At 39.2% G+C, this 10553-nt stretch overlaps 1 pseudogene; it reads right to left on the reverse strand.

Annotated features, from left to right (window-relative positions):
* On the reverse strand, nt 1-6388 carry LOC115834131 (annotated as a pseudogene).
* Nucleotides 6389-10553: the final 4165 nt, after the last annotated feature.

The following is a 10553-nucleotide window of genomic DNA, read 5'->3' on the forward strand; positions in this document are numbered from 1 at the left end:
TCAGGGCTCGATGCGATCGGTTCGACCCTTCATGGCGGCTTTCACCCTGGTCATGCATCCTTCAAGGTCAAGACCCAGGACATAGTTCAACAAGTAGTTGGTGGTGATAGCGTGCCCTGACTGGGCCAGAACAGCCTCTTTAGTAAAACAGCGCAGGAAAGTCATGAAACAGATCCTCAGCTCCTTTCTTCATTTTCACTTTAATTCGTGATGCCTCTTGTCCTCTGACGACATCTCTCCTGGGTCTGGGACTCTGCTGTTCTTCAATGCCTACTGAAAGGTTCCTGGCCATCATCAGCCATGAAAACCTCAAAGCCCTCCGTCTCAACGTGGGATCCCTGGGCCAGCGGCATCAGCCTCACCAGGAAACCTGTTCTTCTGCTCATTCTTGGGCCCCATCCCAGGCCTATTCAAAGAAAGACTCCAGGGGCAGGGCCTGGCAGTCTGTGTTTCCACCAGATCTGTGTTAAAGCTCAAATGAACCAGTCCAGGTGATGCTGAGGCAGGAAGTGCAAGGCTGAGAGCCAGTGTCTAAGGCAACTGTGCCCATGGGGCCAGGGGCAGCTCTGCCTGTGCAGCTATGATTAGGGTTGCGTTCCCTTCCCTGTCCTGCCAGTTGACGTCAATTTGGGGGCACTCAGCTAAGGCCACCACGGTATATCCACAAAGCCGTGGTAGCAGGAGACATTAAGGCCAGTCTAGCCATTGTGGTCAGTCTCCTGCGCCTTCTCAACGCTCAGCCCCGCCGCACCAGAGTCTGCAGCAGCCCCACTGCTCCAGGACGCCCTCCTCCAGGACGCTCTCCACGCCCTGGACGCCGTGCTCCTCCTGGTCCTGGAAAGGGTAGAAGATCGTCCCAGGCGATGCTGCGGGTGTCGGGCAGACAGGAGAAGTCCTGGAACTCTTTGTAGTCAGCGCGGTCCTCCTAGACCTGTGTTCCTAGGAGTGGGACAGCGGTGGCGGGGTCATGCAGCGCGCCCCGCCACCCTGCGGCTGGGTCCAGCCAGCAGCACCACACACGGCCGGAGGCCAGGGGGAGGCGTGGGGGGGCGAGGCTCTGTCCGGGAAAGCCTGGTGGGCGCCAAGGTCCCTGCTTCTTGCTTCTGTGTCCCCAGGGAAGCCCTAGCTCCGCCCCCAGCCCGGCGGAAACCTGGCTTCTTTTACATTATTGTTTGTTTTTATTTTAAGTTTTTAGGACATTGATAAAATCACTTTCTGATTTTTGAGATTAAAAATTAAATAATTTTCAACTTTACCCTTTTTTAAATGTTTCACTATTTTAATGCTTTTTTTTTTGTATACTTTAATTATTGTCATTTATATCTTCAATTATTATGGAAGAATTTTAGAAAAGTCTTTTCACATAATAAAGTCTAATTAATTAACTATTATTTATTCTCTCCTCTACCTCATATACGTACTTTAACCTTTTAGAACACTTTGTTTTGAGACTGTTGTTACTTATGTGACATTTTAACTATTATTCTTCACTCTTCTAGTGAATTTTTAATGTCATTCAAAGGGTACATCTTTCTATACTGAGAATTAAACATAGTTCTCAACAATATTCTCAAATATTAGGAATTTCACCTTCCAATGGCATGTTACGTATGTTCTCCTTCCCTTCTAATGCATATTCCCGCCCCCCGCCCCTGCTAATTTTGTATTTTAAGTAGAGACAAAGTTTTACCATGTTGAACAGGCCAGTCTTGAACTCTTGACCTCAAGTGATCCAGCTGCCTAGGCCTCCCAAAGTGCTGGGATTACAAAAACAGCAACTAAATGCTGGAATGATGACCGGGAACTCGTCTAGAGTCTCCAGTGATTATCCTCCTTATAACAAGGCAGAAAGCCTTCCTCAGAATTATCTAGACTGACATTACTCATTGTCCAGACCTGTTAACAGACTCCTGCAACCAGTGCTGTGAGTCTCAAATGTGCTCCTTCAGTAATGCAGTAGAAGGCCTGAGTTTCCACATGGTAGTATCCTTCAATGCCTGGAGACTTTTAAGGCATAAGAACGTATTGACTCTATGAACTATATGTTTTGTAAAATCTCAGGTTATGTGAGGTGTTTGGACAAATTAAGTTTCAGGGTGATATCCACTATTGAGACAGAAAATTAGTCTAAAGAATTAAGACCTCAAAGTCCAGAATGAGAAAAAATTGTTTTGCTTAGAGCCTCCTTATAATTGTCTACTTGTTTTATAGATATAAGCACTAGAGGACAAGCTCTACCTGATATAGCTGGCCTAGACATATGCGGATTTAATTGTAGAAGAAAGAATTATACCTTTCAGGTAAAATGGCTACAAAAATAATTAGTTGCTGTTTTTGAGACAAGTTCTCACTCTGTCACTCAGGCTGGAGTGCAATGGCACAATCAGAACTCACAGCAGTTTTATACTCCTGGACTCAAGCAATCCTCCCAACTCAGCCTCCTGAGAAGCTGGGACAACAGGTGCACACCACCACTCAAGGCTAATTTTCTGTTTATTTTTTGGTAGAGATAAGGTCTTACTATGTTGCCCAGGCTGATCTCAAACTCCTGGCCTCCAGTGATTTTTTCTGCCTTGGCCTCCCAAAGCACTGGGATTATAAGTATGGCCACTGTAACCAGCTTTAGATCAATTTTATTTAATACAGATAGCTTCCAACTGAAAACATTTTATTAGAATTCTCTTAATTCAGCAAAGCATTGTTTTACTGACCCATCTTCACTTATTTTCAGCTTAGATGCAAGAACAAATTATCTTTATGTTTTAATTTGTTTTATTTTATATTTTCAAGGTGCACAATATGCCGTTTTGAGATACATGTGCACAAGGAAATGATTACTATAATGAAGAAAATTAACAAATCGATCATACCACTTAGCTGTGCTCTTTTTTATGATAAAAACACCAAAATCTAGTCTCTCAGAATATTCCCAAAAACAATACAAGATTATCTAATATACCTACAGGTTGTACATCAGATTCATTTATTCTACATTACTGCACATTTACCACTTTTACCCTTCATTTACCTATTTTCTTCCCACGAATGTAACCACCATTTTTAATGTATTGAACTTTTAAAAATCGATTTCAAATATGAGTGGACCATGAAGTATTTTTGTCTGTGTGTCTGTGCTTGTGCTCCCCACACAGCAAAGCTCTCCACTCTCTGGGGATCCATGGGAGCACTGAGATGGTCATCTCCAAACATCACATATCTCACATCCTCAGCAAGGCTTATATAGCAAGGACTCATTTCCATGCTCAGAGCATTCTCCACTGACAAGGAAAAAATATTAATTAGTGAGTGCTATGAGGGACAGAGGCTCTGTGACTCAATTGTTCACTTCATTTGCTCTTCCAAGAAAATACAGAAAAAGGAAGCCAAGAGAGTTCAGCCCCATGCATCCATGAAGATGAAAAGTTATTACACCTCTACAGCATGTACAATTATGTATTATTCCTTAAATAATAGAGAAAAAACGCGACCATGTCACTGGGCGAAGTAATGATTTAATGTCTGTCTCTGCATATTTTGTTTCAGGATGTATCTAAAATGTTTTTTTTTCTTCAATAGAGAAATCTTCTTGTATTATTTGTCTTTAAGATCATCAACAGGTAGACATCAATTTGCTGTGATATATTTATTGGCATGTAAGTGATGCCTGTTATAGTCTGAAACATAAAAAATTTGGTAGAAATTAACACATGTAAAATTATAAGTTTCTGAAAGAATACTCTGGCTTACATTATCTGTTTAGCTCCTGATTCAATCTACTCTGGGTTCCTGCCCTCTGCTACTTAGACCTGCTCTCTAGAATGGGCCTAACATGGTTCAGCCATGTTCACAGATCCCTCACTTTTCACTTGTTACGAGATGTATCTGATGGCATTAGAATTGTCCTGATTATGGATATTTTAGTCATTTTCTTTGTTGATCAAAATGTTCTGATTTTGTACATAATAAAAGTTACTTGTAGAATGCATGTAAATGCACATAGAATGGAAACAATTAAAAAACCATTATGCCAAATCTAAGCCTTCAAAATTGAATTAAATCGAATAAACACGAAATACTGATGCCACCATGAGAACCAGTGTCTTCATAACTACATGATCTGAATATTCTTTGTCCTCTTATTCTGCAGATAAAGTGTGTATCTTTCCTTACATTTTCATCAAATTGTAAGTCAGGAAATTGAGTTTTGATCATTGTAATATTACTATGCAGGTAGAGAAGATGCACATGTTTTGGAAAAGTATGTATTACCTACATGTCAAAACTAATAAAACTTAAATGGGAAAAGCCTCAACCAAGGGACCCAATAAGGAAATAATTTGAGGCTAGACTGCCAAGCAGCTGGCTCTTACCTCTGAAGTTGTTGAGCATGTCTAGGACCCCACTTATGCGCCATGAAGTGAGCTCTGGGTTCACTGGCTGGGGCTTTTGCATCTGTGCCAAATCAGTCCTGCAAAAAAAAATGGTCTCAGTTATATTTCCAGGCCCAGAGTTAATCACACAGTCATACAAAGATATCACATTTTCATATAAGATGTTTCCTCAGAATTCTGCCCGTTTTGGTTAACTGGTTGTACATTTTATTCCACACTCTAGGGCCATAAGGATGTCACTTTTTCTAAATTTTACTTCCATAAAAACCCAATTTCCCCAGGTATGTTATTCTCAGACATTATACAACTTCTAAAGTCATAAAAAGTCATTGCCTCCCTCTGCCCATCACACCCCCTGAGGGTAGGCAGAAATCTTGGGAATATTTCAGAGAGCAGAAAACTCAGACAAAAACCTTTGGGACCTCAGGCTGCAGTTGTCACTAACGCTAGTCAGTGTCTAACAGAGAATGTTCACTGAGACAAAAGGCTTTAATCTTTTGTGCAAATCAAAGGAGTCTAATTCCAGCCTGAGAACCCTGCTGCTGAGGGTCCCGAGGCAACCATTTTCCTGAGGTCTTTCCTAGAACTGGGTGTACGGTGATGGAGCAGGCCTGGGTCATTGATGCTTTTAGGAACAAAACATCCCTCCTCAGCCCATCCTTAGGGAATCTCTCTCCTCCCTCTGTCTTTTTTTTTTTTTTAACCTCTGACCCCTCTAGAGTAGAAGACTCCTCTATGATTCCTCAGAGTAATTTTGTATTAAGATCTGTGGGTATGGCTGGTCAGGATGGATGAATTGGGTGAACAAACTTCCTAATGGCAAATTGTTTTTATGTATATTTTAATTCATACAAATTTTAAGATGAAAACTTTCCAGACCAAAGAGAAGAAGACCTCAGGCCCGCTTTTGAAACAAAATTGGAAATAGCCCCTGACAACGATGTTAGTACTCAAAATGTATACATCCCCTTCATTCACAAGAGAACAAACTTTTCAGTAATAGCATTATTTTTAGTGTAAACTCACCTTGCTGATACATTTGCCACATCCTGAAAAAAAATAAAAGATAATGTTAATTATGAGAGATTTTTCCTTCTGCATCTTTTCTCATACTCTTGTTTCTTTCTGTTTTAGTGTTTTAATAATGTATATCTTTTATTTCCTGCTAAGGAATCATTCAAGCCTACATTAATAACAGAACCTCAACTAAACAATAAAAAGCTTCATCAGTGGGCATTAAGAAGAAAGGAGCTCAGCAAGAGATGGTGAAGTAAAGCAAAGATATCTAGGTTTCCAGTGTCATTAATTTCCTAATCTTATTTCCAAGGAAAGGTCTGACCACATATGACAACTATTAAAACAAAACAGAGAACCATATGAGAAACAGAGTACATGGACATTGATGAGCAGCTTTGAGAAATCTTGCCCAGGCAAGGGGAAACCCCTCAATGTCTTCAGCAAATCACTGCTCTCTGGGAGATCAGAGTGAGGAGGAACTAGGGCATGTAAATGGAGTATTACTAACCTTCCCCTGGCCTAGAGTTCTAATGATTTTGGATGATCTCTCTGTGTGGGTAGCACTCCAAATTATATTGAAGAGAACTTTGTTATATGTTATCAGCTAAAATGGCAAAAATTTCCCAAAGATTACCAAAGTATGCAGTAATAACTGAATGGAGAAATGAAATGGTGGAAGTCAGACAGCATGTGTCACTTAGCTTAGAGCAGTGACATATGCAGCTGATATTTGCATGTCCTGGCAACACTGTCCAGCAAAGGCTTCCTGTCTCTGAGGATGTACCCTCCCTCCTCACCTGGAGCAGCTCCACGTCAGGCATGCGGCATGTCTCCCACAGCTCTCTGTATGTGTCTTTCATCCCTTCTAAATGTTGGGTCATTCTCACTTGACTGTCTTGTAGTTGTTGGAAAAGCTCTTTTGCTTCTCTTTCCAGTGCCTGCAGATGCAGTTGCTCTTCCTCTTCGAGATATATATGCATCTTTTGATATTGAATACTGATTATCCTCTTCCTTAATGACACATAGTGCTGCAGTGACGTTTGGTTAAAAGGATTACATGTTCTCACTCTCAATAGAAAACTTCAAATAATTATATGCTGGGTGTAATCAAGCAACTTAGAAACTTTCTGCCTCACTCTTGCAAGGAGTCTTGAATATTTGCTATCTTTTTCTGTCCATCTTTTTCAATGTTCCTATTCTCTATTCCTTTTTAAATCAAACCTTTATAAAGACTCCTGGTTTCTGTCACTGTGACGCTTCTTCACATTTGTTACTGAGTCAATTATTTCCTCTATTAATCTCTCTTTTAGGATTTTTCCATGTCTGATTCACCTACATGTTAAAAAACATTTTGCCATACACCGCATTATGCAGTTTTTTTTACTTTTACTATATTTTTACTCTATATACTCTATATACTCTATATACTATCCTATTTCTTTCACCTTCCTCATACCCAATCTTAGGGAAATGTTGTCTCATCTACAGTGTCTGAAAAGGTTGATACCAACCTTGGCTGATTAGGTTTATAAAGTATTGATAACCACACTTGGGGGCTCAAAGCTCAACAGATAAGTTTGGACTGAGATGCAAGAAAGTTGACTTAACACAGGGTATTCAAAGAAATATTTTAAGTATAACAATTATTTCACTAAATATTATCACATGCTAATTTTTCTTTTATTTTGTTTTTGTTTTTGTTTGTTTGAGACAGTATCTCGTTCTGTCACCAAGGCCGGAGTGCAATGGCTTGGTCTCAGCTCACTGCAACCTCTGCCTCTCGAGTTCAAGCGATTCTCCTGCCTCAGCTTCCCAAGTAGCTGGGATTACAGTCACCCACCACTGCGCTCAACTAATTTTTGTAGTTTTAGTAGAGACGGGGTTTCACCATGTTGCTCATGCTGGTCTCAAACTCCTGATCTCTGGTAATCTGCCCACCTTGGCCTCCCAAAGTGCTGGGATTAGAAGCGTGAGCCACTGCACTGGGCCACATGCTAACTTTAAAATTTTGTTTCTCACTCCGTTTTAAAATTACAATTGCTTAAGTGCCTTGCCATTATTTATCTGAATATGTTCAAAGATAAAACATTAACTGGGATTGGCAACACATCTGTGCTGTGTAACTCTCTTGTTTAAAAAAGTATAACAAGGAACTTAATTGTGTTTCACAAAATCGTATATATAATGGTTGATATAATTAGCTGTTTTTCTTATTTTTACTATTTTATGACTATTTCCTAATGATGGATTTATAAAATAAAATGTTTTTTATTTATCCACCTTTTTGAATAATTTTAAAACTGAAACTTTACATATATATGTACATAACTATCTATAACAATGTTATTCATTCATATTTTTAAAATTATATAATAATTAATTTACACAATAATAATAATTATTATTACTTTTTCTTTTGACATGCTGTCTCCCTCTGTCAACCAGCCTGGAGTGCAATGGCACGATCTCGGCTTACTGAAACATCTGCCTCCCAGGTTCAAGTGATTCTCCTGTCTCAGCCTCCCAGGTAGCTGGGATTACAGGTGTCTGCTACCGTGAGCGGCTAATTTTGGTATTTTTAGTAGAGATAAGGTTTCACCAAGTTGGCCAGGCTGGTCTGGTACTCCTGACCTCAGGTGATCCGCCCATCTTGGCCTCCCAAAGTGCTGGGATTACAGGCATGAGCCATGGCACCTGGCTGTTATTTACACAATAATTATGTCCATAATTATCTTTAATAGTGCATGAAAGTTATTTGTAACACGGTTGCCATATTAACAGATTTTGTTGTCTTTTACCACGATTTAATAAATCACCAGTGTTTATACGTAGTTGTATTCATAAATTATCTAATGTTTGGGGATATAGGTCATTTCTATAAACTTAAAATTAACAAACCTTGCTAGAAGTTGAAAAAGTAGAAACCTATATAAAAGTCACCATTTACATATTAAGAGACATTTAAAAAATTATAAAATTCATAAAAGTCAGCGTATCCTAGAAAAAGATGAAGTGGCTGTCGTTTTAATCAGTCCATGGCATTGCAAATTAGTATGTTTTCTGAAGTGTCATTTGATCAGCATTATGCTTCAAAAAATATATCCAATAAAGTTAAGAAAAGGTAATCATAGAAATATATATGCAGACTTTTCCACAAATGTTGTTCTTTGGAAACAGATTCAAACACTTCTTAAAATGTTGCATATTATCTACCTAAGTGTAGAGAAGAAAGACTTTCTGGTATTCTCACTTCTCAGTAAAAATTTGATTCTACATTTTGTAGACTGCCCTGTATTAGACAGAAATAAACAATAAGCAACTTATGAGATGCATATGAAAGAATAAAAAATAGTTGCAAATTTTAGTGCTAGAAGCTGAAAAAGTTATCTATTTTACTACAAGTGTGTTATCATGCAGGGTAGGTAAGAGAGAAAAGGCAGTATTTCCTTACCTAACTAAAAAATACTCTGTCATTTAAGTGAAAATATCAGACATTTATCGATTACCAATTCTGTGCTAAAAACTGTTCTCAGTGCTTCACATGTTCTAGCTTACTTAATTGTTACAGCAACCCCGTAAGATAAATAATATTTTATACTCATTTAAAGATTGAGAAACATAAGAACAGGAAACTTTAATAATTTGTCCATAGGCATACTCTAATTAAGTAGGAGAACTAGGGTTAGAAACCAGGCAGTCTGTCTCTGAAAACTGTTTTCCTTTCAGTGACATTAAATATGTTGCCAAAGTGTCTTCCTAAGCCACCAAATTTCATACAATATTTTGGGGGGACGCTTCTTGCATGCTGGCAGAATTGATTGAAAGTTGACAAAGCTTTCAAGTATTGTGCAGGCTTTGGTCCACTTTTTTGAATAATAATATGCACACTGTCCTACATCTACCATACCATCCAACCCTCTATCAATGACATCACAAAAAGCCTGTGGGCATGCTCGGCCAAACCCCATAACAAAGGCATTGTGGAAATCCTAGTGTGCAGTGCAGCTCTTCTTTTCAAAGCACAGAATGTCTCAGAGGGTCTCTTATGTGCGCTACTCTGATTACTCACAAAATAAGTGTCTGCTATGGACTCTCCTTACTGGTAGAGATTGGAGCCAAAATTGTAACAAGCCTGCACGTTCTGCCCATGTATCCCAAAAATTAAAGTAAAAGTTTAAAAAAAAGTGTAAAAAAAACCAAGACTAAGTCCTTAAGGAGCTCATGGTCTAGTAGTTGATACAAAGGAAGGGACAGTCATCCTAAAATTCTTCCTAAAAGAAATGACACCTAAGCTGAAACCCAAAGGATGAGGGTAGCCTTATCTTTTCTGATAGTAAAATCTAAGTGACAGCAGTTGTCATGAGAAAAGATTTTGGGGCCTGGCATGGTGGGTCATGCCTGTAATCTCAGCACTTTGGAAGGCCGAGGTGGCTTGACTGGTCAAGCGGAGAAGTTTGAGACCAGGCTAGGCAACATGGTGAAACTCCATCTCCACAAAAAATACAAAAATTAGACTGGCATGAGGGTGCATGCCTGTAACCCCAGCTAAGTCTTAGGCTGGACAATTGCCCGAGCCCAGGAGGTAGAGGTTGCATTGAGCAGGGATTGTGCCACTGACTCTACCCTGGGTGACAGAGTGAGACCCTGTCTCACACACACACACACAAAATATTAGTTCTGTCCTCTTCCTGGGTTGATATCCTTCTATTCTATCTAGGCCAGAATGCTTTCTGAAATGGAAATGTGCGTATATTCCTACCTGCTTAACCTTATTATGGGATTTTGATAAACTACAGGAAAGTAGTTACATTCCTCTCGGTGTCAAACAAAACGTACTTGATGTATTTGGTGCTCAGTGTATGAATTGTTCTTCTCACAAATGCCTTGGATTCTAGTAAGGGTGAGTTCCTTGTATTTCTTTAACTTGCCACAATCATCTATACTTCTATTATTTTGTATAACATGATTACCTTGTCAGTGGAAATATAAATAAATAAAATTACTTTGAAGCTCTGTGGCATTGCCCAATAGAATTGACGATCCACCAATTTTATAACCCAGACATTCCAGTTATCGGAAGATACTGTCCGGAAAGAGAATCTATTGGCTATTTACATTAGGAGACATGTTCACAAAATCAAAATA

This window comes from Nomascus leucogenys, unplaced genomic scaffold (assembly GCF_006542625.1).
Source record: "Nomascus leucogenys isolate Asia unplaced genomic scaffold, Asia_NLE_v1 001390F_38802_qpd_obj, whole genome shotgun sequence".
In the NCBI taxonomy this organism is placed as follows: domain Eukaryota; kingdom Metazoa; phylum Chordata; class Mammalia; order Primates; family Hylobatidae; genus Nomascus; species Nomascus leucogenys.